Source organism: Petaurus breviceps, unplaced genomic scaffold (genome assembly GCF_028583685.1).
Source record: "Petaurus breviceps papuanus isolate PSGF00001 unplaced genomic scaffold, PetGlider_PUasm1.0 90977, whole genome shotgun sequence".
Lineage (NCBI taxonomy): Eukaryota > Metazoa > Chordata > Mammalia > Diprotodontia > Petauridae > Petaurus > Petaurus breviceps.
Window position 1 is genome coordinate 52,038,333 of NW_027187391.1, and position 12,473 is coordinate 52,050,805.

The window sequence follows — 12,473 nt, forward strand, 5'->3', positions numbered from 1 at the left end:
GATAGATAGATAGATAGATAGATAGATAGATAGATAGATAGATAGATGTTTTCTATTGTAGTCTTCCTGGCTGCCTCATGCCAGATATGATCATTAAAACCAGATTAGGGGATGAAAAAGGGTATATTAAAAAAGTATTCAAATAAGTTTGCCATACTCTGTTTAAATTATTCTGGGAGAATTAATGAAGCAAAAGAAGAATTAAAAAGTATAGGCAGAAAGAAGTTTAAGGCATGTCTACAAATAATAATTGTTCATGTGAATCTTAGCCTTTGGGGCTAAATCTTATTCTCCCACATTTAATGATTTGGCTTATTTTTTTGCAAATCAGTGCATATCCTCCAGATATAAATAAGTAGAAGCAAGAAAATTGAAAATAACTAGCAAGGTATACTTCATCTTGAATGTGGGAGTTTACTTAATAAGACCTAGAGCCTAAAAGATAATGCATGCTTCCTTACATGACAACAATGAATTATAAAGATAAAAATCTTTCCAGAGTTCAATTTCTTGGACCATTAGTATCTTCCTATACTGTTAATGTATGAAGATAGAATGAGATCGTTGAGGTTGCTAAGAAGCAGATAAGATGTTGAATTGGAAGAAAAAAGATCATATCCATTATGGCCACTACACATACCATATCACATTGGTCCTAACTTCTTTTGCATATTATTACCATAGCTTTTAGTTAACCTATAATCATTTCAAACAATATAAATAAAACATGTTATTTTTTTAGATATCTTTTGGCATATTCACTGAATATGAACAAATTATGTAGTTATCTTCCCTTTATGCTCATTATTCCTCATTCTATTAAGGATGCTAAAATTTTTATAGATATCCAGGTTTATAATCTTGGGGTCATACCTGACTCTTCATTCTTTTATCAATGATACTTTGACAACATTAAAAAAAAAATCTTCCTCCTTTTGTCTGCTCACTTGATGCTCACCATAATTTATGACCTCATCAAGTCTTTTCTCAACTACTATAACTGTCTCCTAATCAGTCTCTTTAATTCTAATCTCTCTTCTCTGCAATCCCTCTTCCAATCCTTTGCCAAGGTAATCTTCCTAAACCATCAATCTATCTATGTCACTCTCCTGCTCAAGAACTTTTGCTGATTCACCATTGCCTCTAGGGCTGGGAATCTTAACCTTTTTTTGGTCTCCTGGAAATTTTAGCAGTGTGATGAAGTTTACAGGCTCCTTCTGAGAATAATATTTTAAAACACATGAAACACAAAAGATTACCAAGGAAACTAGTCTCCATAAATGCAATATAAGTATTCCATCTTTCCTTTTCAGAATTAATACCTATTGTTCTGCATCATATGTTTAATGTTCCAGATAAAATGGCCTGCCTATTTCCAGAACTTAGTACTCTTAATTCAATTCAATAAATGTTGACTATGTGCCTACTACATGCCAGGCAAAGTGCTATTGTTGTGTAGCTGTTTTTCAATCCTATCTGACCCTTTATAACCCCTTTTAGGGTTTTCTTGGCAAAGATACTGGAGTGGTTTAACAATATTTTCTCTAGCTCATGTTATAGATGAGGAAACTAAGGCAAATATAATTAAGTAACTTGCCCAGGTTCTCAAAGGTAATCTGACTCCTGACCAAGACTCTATCTTAGAGATATAAATAAGAAAAAAAAAAGTCAGTCCCTACCTTAAAAGAGTTTTCAATCTAATGGGAAAACAACAAAGGAAAGCCAGGAAGTGGGTGAGGGGGGTGGTAGAGTGAAGGTTCTAGATGTTTAGTCTAAGGAGAGGTAAAGAAAGAAAGGGTAATGGAATGGAACCCTTCCATAAGACTTTGGAAAGTGGTTATTGCTACACCCTCATGTACATTCTAGTCAGAGGGAAGAGGAGGCTGCCAGAGGAAAGAAGGTATAGAGTATCCAAGGTTTAGTTAGTAGCAAGGTGATGAGATCAGAAGTGATTAGTTTATCCTTTTGTTTATACATAGTCTAACCTTTGATGTATACCTTTGATGAACTCCCTCCTTGACTAGACTTCTTAGAATTCTTAACTTTCTTCAACATCAACATAATGTCCTGTTTTCTAAGGGAAACCTTTTCTGATTTTCTCAGTTGTGAGCTTTTAATCTACTCTTCAAATTATGATATATTTATTTATCTGTTTATATCTTTAATTCCAGTGGAATGTAAGCCAATTAAAGGCAGGAATTGCTTTTCATTTTGTCTTTGTATCCTCAAAAAATATGCATGAGTAGCATATTTGAAAATACAAGTTTTTGTTTCTTTTTAAATGTTTTCCAAATTTATTTATTTATTTTTAGTTTTCAACATTCATTTCCACAAGATTTTGAGTTAAAAATTCTTCTCCCCATCTTTTCCCTACTCCCCCAACCCAAAATACCAAGCCTTCCGAATACCCCTTCCCCTACACTGTTCTCTCTTATATCCTTCCCCATAGCCCTCTAAATTTCTAGTAGGGCAAGATAGATTTCTATACCCCAGTGCCTATGTATCTTATTTCCCAGTTGCATGTAAAAAATGAATTTTTTTTTAATATTTGTTTTTAACACTTTGAGTTCTGGATTTTTTCACCTACCCCCACTGGGAAGATAAGCAATTCAATATAGGTTGTACATGTGTAGTTATGCAAAACATTCCCATAATAGTTATATTGTGAAAGACTAACTTTAATTCCCTCCATCCTATTCTTCCCCCCACTTATTCAATTTTCTTCTTCGACCCTGTCCCTTTCCAAAAGTGTTTGCTGCTAACTACCTTCTCCCCCAATCTGGCCTCCCTTCTATCATCACTCCTCTTATCCACTTCCCCCCTATTTTCCTGCAGGGTAAGATACCCAATTAAGTGTGTATGTTATTCCCTCCTTCCTTGAAAATCCTCTGTTTCATTGAATGACCACATTTTTCCCTGAAGCATTGTACTCAGTTTTGCTGGAAAGGTGATTCTCGGTTTTAATACTAGCTCCTTTGACCCCCAGAATATCATCTTCCAAGTCCTTTGATGCCTTAATGTAGAAGCTTCTAGGTCTTGTGATATCCTGACTGTATTTCCACAATACTCAAATTGTTTCTTCCTGACTGCTTCTAGTATTTTCTCCTTGATCTGGGAACTCTGAAATTTGGTTATAGTATTGCTAGGAGTTTTCTTTTTGGGATCTTTTTTCAAGAGGCAATGGGTGAATTCTTTCAATTTCTATTTTGCCCTCTGGTTCTAGAACATCAGGGCAATTTTGCTTGATAATTTCTTGAAAGATGGTGTCTAGGCTCTTTTTTTGATCATGGCTTTCAGGTAGCCCAATAATTTTTTAATTATCTCTCCTGTATCCATTTTCCAAGTTAGTGGTTTTTCTAATGAGGTATTTCACATTGCCTTCTAGTTTTCATTTGTTTGGATCTGTTTTATAGTATCTTGATTTCTCATAAAGTCATTAGCTTCCATTTGCTCCAATTTAATTTTGAAGAAATTATTCTGTTCAATGAGTTTTTGAAATTTCTTTTCCATCTGGCAAATTCGGCTTTTTAAGGCATTCTTCTCCTCATTGGCTTTTTGGACCTCTTTTGCCATTTGAGTTAGTCTATTTTTTAAGGTGTTCTTTTCTTCAGTCAGGCTGTTAACTTGCTTTTCATAATTTTCTTGCATCATTCTCATTTCTCTTCCCAATTTTTCCTCCACTTCTCTTAGTTTTCAAAATCCTTCTTGAGCTCCTCCGTGGCCCGTGATAAATTCATATTTTTCTTGGAAGCTTTTGACTCAGGAGTTCTGACTTTGTTGTCTTCTGCCATTACATACTTTGATCCTTTTTGCCCCCCAAGTAAGGAATCTATGCTTGATTGTGTTTCCTCTGCTTGCTCATGCTGGCAGTCAATTACTTGACTTTTTTTTTTTAAAGCATTTGGGGTTAAGTAACTTGCTCAAGGTTACAAGGCCAGTTATTTCTGGGTGTGGTGCTAAGTATCTGAGCCTGGATTCGATCCCAAGTCATCCTGACTCTGGGGCCGGTGCTCTTACTCGCTGTGATACCTGGCTGCCCCAGTGACTTGACTTTTTAGCTCTTTGCCATGGTAGAATTCTGCTTTCAGAAAGAATGGAGAGAACTTTGTCCCAAATTGCTGGGGTTTTCTCAGCTGCCAGAGCTATTAGTTGGGCACCCTCTCTACAGCCCCTACAATCTCTGGCACACTGGCCACACACCCCAGGACCACCACGCAAGACCGTGACCCAGATCCAACCAGGTCAAAGCAAGAGCTATTACCTTCTTAATAGTCACTTGGTCCTCCTATAATCTTCAGGCCAGGAGCTCTGGAAGCAGCCATGTGGCAGCAGCTACAGCAACCACACTGCTACCACTTTATGCCCCTGGGGCAAAGTCTGGACTGAGCTCTTCTTTTCCCCTCTTCACACATAGTTCTTACCTTTTACTTTGTCTTTGGTGTTAATAGGTTGAGAAGTTTGGAAACTGCCACAGGTGATGCACTCTCTTGAAGTCTGCACTGGCAGCAGGTGGTTGGGGCCTACTTGGAGCCAGAATTAGGTGGCCCCCACAGTCCTGTGCTTGTCTCCCAGTTTGGTGTGATAGGCCCTTCCTGTTGGCCTGCCAGGCTGCCTTCAGCAGGAGATTTGTTTCTCTCTGTCACTTTGTGGGTTCTGTAGCTCTTAAATGTGTTTAGAGTCATTTTTTTTTTACATGTATTGTGTTGGACCGAGAGCCACATGGAGGTCCTCTTTTTACTCCTCCATCTTGCCTCTGCCCCCAAGTTGTTGTGGTTTTGTAATACTTATCATATAACTTATGTGATTTATAATATTTATATAACTTATATCGTTTATTTGGTTTCATGGCATAGTCAAAAGAGCAACGGATTTGGAATCAATGGACCTTGGTGAAAATTTGAAGCTGCTACTTACTAGTTTTAGATTGGTGAATGAGTCCCTTTAGTTCTCTTGGTCATAGTTCCTTCATTTGTAAATTGAAAAGTTTGGATTAAATTATTTCTAAATCCTACAAAAATGACATTATACTGTAGTCTACTCAAGCAAAAGACACATAATTGGTAATAAGGAAATCATCTTCTCAGAAGAAGTAAAAGGAGAAAAAAATATGAAAGTTTCTAATTTAAGACTTCTCTAGTGAAAACCCATGGTTTTTAAGCCACAAGAGTGTGTGGTTATATATAAAAATTGTTATTATATTATTATTTTTCAGAGCAATAACCTCCCTCTGGGATTTAGAACTTAATTGAGCCCTTAATTGGTATAAAATGTGCTTCTTTCTTGCAATTAGAAAATGCTTCAGGAATTTCTCCAAGAAGTGTCTCTTTTAATTGCTCCAATGTACAAATATTGCCATTTTTTTCATGTACAAATGACTAAGGCCATGTGTTTGCTAAAAATTAAATGAAAGCAACAAACATAATTTAGGAAAATCTATGACATCTCAATTATTTTTCAATCTTGGAAGGATACATGTATCATTATCAAGTGGCATTTATTGTTATGTAGTATAAAGAGGAAAGGACCAGGAGTCATGAGTGGAATCACTCTCTGACATTACTTCCAATGAGCTGTGGGATCTTGGGAAACTTCCTTAACTTTTCTGTACCTAATTTTCTTTCTTGTTAAAATGGCAAATTGGATCTGAGAGTTAAAACTCCCTCTACTTATAAAATAAAAAAAGCTCTGTGTGTGTGTGTGTGTTTGTGTGTGTGTGTAATACTTTAAAAAAATCAAACTTATTTTATTAATTAAAGTTATATGTAAAAACAGTAACTTTCATCTTATAAAAATCAAAAATATTATTTTTCAAGAGAAAATGGTAAATCCTTTTGTTCTGCACATCTCAAAATATGTTAGATTAAATGAGATAATGTATGTAAAGCTCTTTGGAAACATCAATATGACACAAATCTCATCTATGCTCATCATTATAATTTCCCCAAGTTAATTCATATAAAATGTACCAATTGTGGCTGTCATGATGTTAAATTTAGTGCTTCAACCTCATCAACCTAGTCAGTGTTGTAGTTTTTATTATCTTTATGATCACTGGAAAAGCCTAGTGTTAATAATAAATGGCATTTTTGTAACACTTTAACATTTGGAAAGCAACTTTATTTGTGTTGTCTCATTTGATCCTCACAGCAGTACTGTGAAGTAGGTGCTACTATTTTACTCATTTTACAGATAACAAAACTGAAACCAAGAGCTATTAAGTGACTTGCCTTAGTACACAGAGCTAGGAATTATCTGAGGCAGAATTTGAACTTAATGAACTCTTTCTGCCTCCAAGTCTACTATGCTATCAACTATGCCACTGAGTTGCCTACATTCATTAATATGCAACAAGTCATTTGGAAGATTAATGTCAACTTCTAGGTCTTGTTTAATTTAATCAGTATTTACCCCAGTAGCTTTTAATGTATTTTGTGATTTTCTGATCAATTACTTATAGGCTGCTAATATTACAAATAGATCTGATGGATATATTTCCAGAGCCATTTTTTTTCTGGGAAACCTGAGAATATTTATCACTTACAGCTTTATTTTTGTTTTGTTTTGTTTTTTTTGGAGGGTAGGCAAGGCAGTTGGGGTTGACTTGCCCAACGTCACACAGCTAGTAAGTGTGTCAAGTGTCTGAAGACAAATTTGAAATGAGGTCCGCTTGACTATAGGGCTCATGCTCTATTCACTGGGCCACCTAGCTGCCAGATATACAGTTTTGTGATTATTAATTTGTATGAATCTTAGTGTGATTAGTGTTAGAACAATCTTCAAAGACAGTTCATTTGGTTGACTTTTAGGGAAAATGAAATATTCCTCATGAGTTGATTTATTTTAAACTCAATTCAAACCATTCATTTTGATACAATGTGGAAAAAAAAGATTTGTGATTACCAATCAGTCTTTTATAAGTCACACATATGCACTCAGATAGCCATAAATCACATTTATATAGGACTTTAGCATCTACAAAGTGCTTACTAACAAACCTTTAAGATAGAAAAATGAGTGTTACACTCTCTATTTGACAAATAAGGAAACTGAAGTACAATCACAAAGGTCAAGAGACTGAATAACAGTCATACAGCTAGTAAGCACTGGAATTGAAATTTTAACCCAGGTTTTTCTGAGAGCAAGTTTGCTATTATTTTCTGTATAAGATCTTTCCTTTATAAACACTCTTAGATTCATCTTTGTATAGTCTCTATCATTAACCTACCTGGAGGTTTGCACTTCTCAATATATTACTATAAATCTATGCAGGAGCAGCTTTCCAGAAGACTGCTGCTGTGAACAGCTTTCAAGGTTCTGCTTACATAGTATAGTGAGCTCTCTATATATTCAGTAACAAATCAGAGCAAAACATTCATAGAAAATAAAAATACAGCATTCACAATATTACAACTTATCACAAAATACAGCATTCAGAATGTCACAACTCAACAACTTATCACTAAAATGGTCACAGAGTTTTCACCAAAGTAGTCACATAGTTTTAAATAAAGTCCATTCATTTAGTCAATCACAAAATCCTTAATTCAATCACAAAATACAACAGTCAAAGTTCTCCACCCCTAGGTCATAGTAAATCATAATCTTCTGTCAGTACACAGTATCCAAGTAAAGTCTTCTTTCAAATTGACTTGAGGCTGGCTATCAGCTTCCATAGTTCCTCTTCCATGGTCCCAGCTCCAACTGTCACCTGGTTTCAAAGACAGGCAGCTACCAGTTCCTTGTCCGGATCCTTGTCCAGTTCTTCATCTAGTTCCCATTCCATATTGAAGTTTATAGTGTCCAGTTCACCTGAGGTCCTTCACAGTTCCTGTTTCTGGGAAGACAAATCTTGACAGAGCCACAATAATGTTCATTCACATTACCAACACCATCATTAATTCACTCTCTGCCTGTGAAATCAACTCAGACCCACCAAGAAGGTCTGAGAACTGTACACAAATAATCAATATAGAAATCAAAACAGACCCACAAACAAGGTGCAAGAGGTCAGCACAAATCATCAGTAAAGTCCCAGGACCTCCAAAACCCTCCTCCAGGACTTCTGTAAACATACAACCAGAAAATCATCTTTCAGGACTTCCAGTAATGTCCCAGGGTTTCTGTACAAAGTATCACAAACAAACATCAACACGGACAGAGCAGACAAACAGAGTGCCGGGATACCACAAGTTTTCTCCTTCTTGACTCTGCCACCATGAGAATCCACTTCTCAGTTCTGCTGTCTCTAGACTGGTACTCTTCTTATATATGGTCATTAGCTCCTCCCCTTCCTGTTGCAGGAGTTCATGAGTTCTAACGTTCACAAATTGTGGGATTCACACTGTTTCTTAACAGACTTAATACAAGGCTCAAAACAAACTTGAACTGAAACAAAGTGTTAATTCAAATAGCTGAAACAAGGTGTGAACTCTGCTTGCCATTACAATTAATTTTTCCACTTTTCATATCTGGAGATAATTAAAAAAAAAGAAACTCAAGAAAGGAAATGATTAAGAAACTTTCTATTCATGATTGTTATGAAGTCATAACCAAACACATGCAATCACATATACATACATCCATCCATTTACACACATAACCAAATGTCCCAGGCTCTTGTGTACTTTCAGAAATAACTGAGTGAATAATGAATTCAGCTGTCTGGCTCTATCTGAGCAAATTGTCACCTCTGAACAGATACATAGACCTGCACCTTCAACAGAAACAATTTTCTTTCTCCTCAAAATTGGTAATTCAAAAAGTAAGGTATAGCATTAAGTGAAAATTCAGCATTTTAATTGTGTTCAGTGGTTTTGCTTAGCATGAAATGAAATGTCATCTAGAAGTAATAACTTTTTGAACAAAAGCCCTTCAGTCGATCTTAACCTTTATTTCTTTACTTTGAAAAAAATTAGAATTTATGCAAGACCTGAGTTCAAATCCAGTCTCAGACATTTCCTAGTTGTGCGACACTGAGTAAGTAAAACAGACTTTCAAACAGCCTCAGTTTCTTTCTCTGTAAAACAAGCTGGAGAAGGAAATGGCAAACCACTCCTGTATCTTTGCCAAGAAAACCCCAAATGTAATTATGAAGAATCAAACATAACTAAACCAACTAAACAACAAAAATGAATCCTTGTTTGGTCACTTACTACCTATATGAGTTTGAGCAAATCACTTCTTTTCTTTTCAGTTTCCTTGTCAAAAAAATAAAAGAAATAAGAGAACTGGACTAAATCATTCTTCTGTCTCTAAACTATATTTGATATTCAAGTTCTTTCCTTCTGTTCTAGAAATCTGGGCTCATGCAAACTAGGCCTGAGCAAATAATCAATTAACACGCATTTATTAAGAGTGTATTGTATGCTAGGCTTTGGGAATATAGAATAAAAGATGAAACAGTATCTGCTGGGGACCTGACCTCAAAAGGGTCATTTCGTGTCCTTGGCTCATATCCTGACACAAGAATCAACTTTGGAAATCTCTAAAAGAATTATTATATGCAGGGGCGGTTAGGTGGCGCAGTGAATAGAGCACCGGCCCTGGAGTCAGGAGGACCTGAGTTCAAATCCAGTCTCAGACACTTAACATGAAAACTAGCTGTGTGACCTCAGGCAAGTCATTTACCCCCAATTGTCTTGCAAATAAATAAATAAATTTTTAAAAAATCAGGAAAATTAAAAAAAAAGATTAGCTGCATATCACATCTAGGTTTACCAAAATATGGGCTACGTATTCACTCTTACATTGGCACAATATGCCTATCAGATATTAGACTATTTCATCACCATGCTGCCACTCAAGTTCTGATTGACACCTCATCTTGGAGGCTGTTGAAGAAATATTCACCATTTCCATTTGGCATTCTTTATGTGAAATACCATGTCAATAGCAGGGACTAAAAAAAATTAATTGTGCTTAATTCTTTGCAACTGCATTTGATATTTCTTGAGAAAGATACTGGAAAGATTTACCATTTCCTTCTCCAGATCACTTTACAGATGAGGAAACTGATGCAAGCAGGGTTAAGTGACTTGCCTGGGATAACACAGCTAGTAAATGTCTGAGGTTGAATTTGAACTCAGATCCACCTGAGTTGAGGGCTAGCACTCTATCCATTGTATTACCTAGCTGCCCTAATAGAATGTATGATAAAATTATATCTCCTCTCCTTCCCTCCATAAAGCTGTCAGGATTATCTTCAGGATTATCCTCTGTTTGGGCTCCTCTTCTTTCTCCAAGAGACCTGTTTCTAAAGAAATCTTCTTCTAGTAGATGAGTGACCAACCAAATCTCAAGCAACTATTCTTGGGACCTTTGGGACTCTCAAACCTGCTTGCAGGTTCATTCTTAGAAATACTAATATGATATGTAGTTAGAAAATGAAATAAAAAGACATAAAATATCAAGAAACTGTAGATCCAAGAACCTCTTTCTCAGGTTACTAGGATAAATACAGGCAACTTGCCATATGCTTCTGTCATTATCTATGTATTGTTCCTGGCATTTTGTGGTAGTACTGCTGGTAGTATTTATCCATGGTGCACTTCATTATAGAAATTCAAGGGAGAAAAGATTAATTGATCTATGCCATAGCTCACTTTCATCAAATATAGAGAGAAAGAGTTCTTTTCAAAGAAGAGAAGCTCTAGCTTTCCATTCATCTCAGTGGAAGTTAGGTTAGGAAAATACTTTTTAATAGAATAAGATTTACACTGCAGCAGAAAGAAGTCAAAACTCCTTACCTAAATTTAAAATAAATATATACATGAATAGACAAATAAAGAAACCATCTTTAAATTATATAATTCTCTAAAGTTATTCTTTTTTCAATGAAAATCCTAGAGAAAGCTGTCTATCCTCATGGTCTTAGATTACAATTTTTTTTCTTTACTCAACCCTTTAATTTTGGTTTAAGACTTAATCCCTCAACTAAAATTTGCTCTTTCAAAAGTTAACAGTGATCTCAATTGCCAAATCTGCTGATAATTTTTTTGTGTTTGCTTGTTTTTTGATTCCCCCCTCTCCATATTAAAACTACCCAACCCATCTGCTACATTGTATACTGTTGACCACTCTCTCCTACTGAATACTCTGTTACCTATGGTTTTTTTTGCTACTCCCCTCTGGTTTGGCTCCTATCTATGTGATCTCTCTGCCCTCCTCTCTTTTGCTGACTCATCATCCATATCACACCACCTAAAGAGATTATTCCCCAAAGATTCTTCCATTCTGTCTGTACATTATGTCCTGGAAACTTTCCTTAGTTAAATTGTCAACTCGTCAACTCCCATGGTTTTAATTATCATTTCTATACTAATTAATTAGATTTATACATCTATAGATTTAGCCCTATCATTTCTATGGATTTTAGTTCTGCATTACCAATTATCTGTTGAATGTGTTGAACTCAACATCTCTTGAAGTAAACTCAAAATTTCTTTTTTTTCCCCTTCTAAAACCTTTCCTTTTCCAAACTTCCATATTCTTTTTGACGGTAGTGCATCTTTTCAGTCTCTCAATTCATGACTTTACCATTATCTTTACCTCCTTATTTTTATTTATTCCACAAACATAGCCAGTGGCCAAATATTGCCATTTTTACTTCCATTTGTTTTTTGCATCTGACCCCTTTTCTCCACTTACAGAGCTGCCATCTTAGTTCAGACACTCATGACCTTAATGAAGAAATCAAAAACAATTTATAGTCCTATGTAAAGCTCTGAATTATTACTGATAAGAGAAAGAAAAATTAAATCTTGTCCAGATTATTGCAACAGCTTTATAATTGCTTGTCCTACCTCTATTCACACTCCAACTTCAGTCTGTCCTTTTCACATGTAAAAGTGATTTTTCTTTATGTATCACTGGGACCATGTTACTCCCCTAGTAAATCAATTCCAGTGGTTTCCTATTGTTTCAAAAACTTTTTGAATCTATATCTAGCACCATATTCACTAAACCATGGTATCTGCTTTATAGTGGGTGTTCTGAGTAGACAAAATATTGTGTAAAGTTACTGACTGTCTGGGCACCACAGTTTTTGGAAGTGAGAAAAGGATACATAAATGATATATGGATAGTGCAGAAGACAAACTTCACCTTCTTTACAATTTTTTCTAGGTCAGATTAAACCAAAGCCAGAGCACCCTATACATCTTCTGTCTTACTAGTAATGAGACCCTAAAATATTGTTCAATGCAGAGGTGTCACGCTCAAACTGAAAAAGAAATGATTCATTCTTTCCCTCTTACCTCCCCCTTTTCGCTTCCTTTGTGAAACTTTTTACTTGTCTCTTTCAAGTGAGATAATTTACTTCCTTCTATCTCTCTCCTTTTCTTTCTCCCAATATATTCCTCTCACCCCTTATTTGTATTTTTTTAGATATCAGTACTTTATATTCAACTCAATCTCTGCTGTCTATCTTCTATCTATCTATCTATCTATCTATCTATCTATCTATCTATCTATCT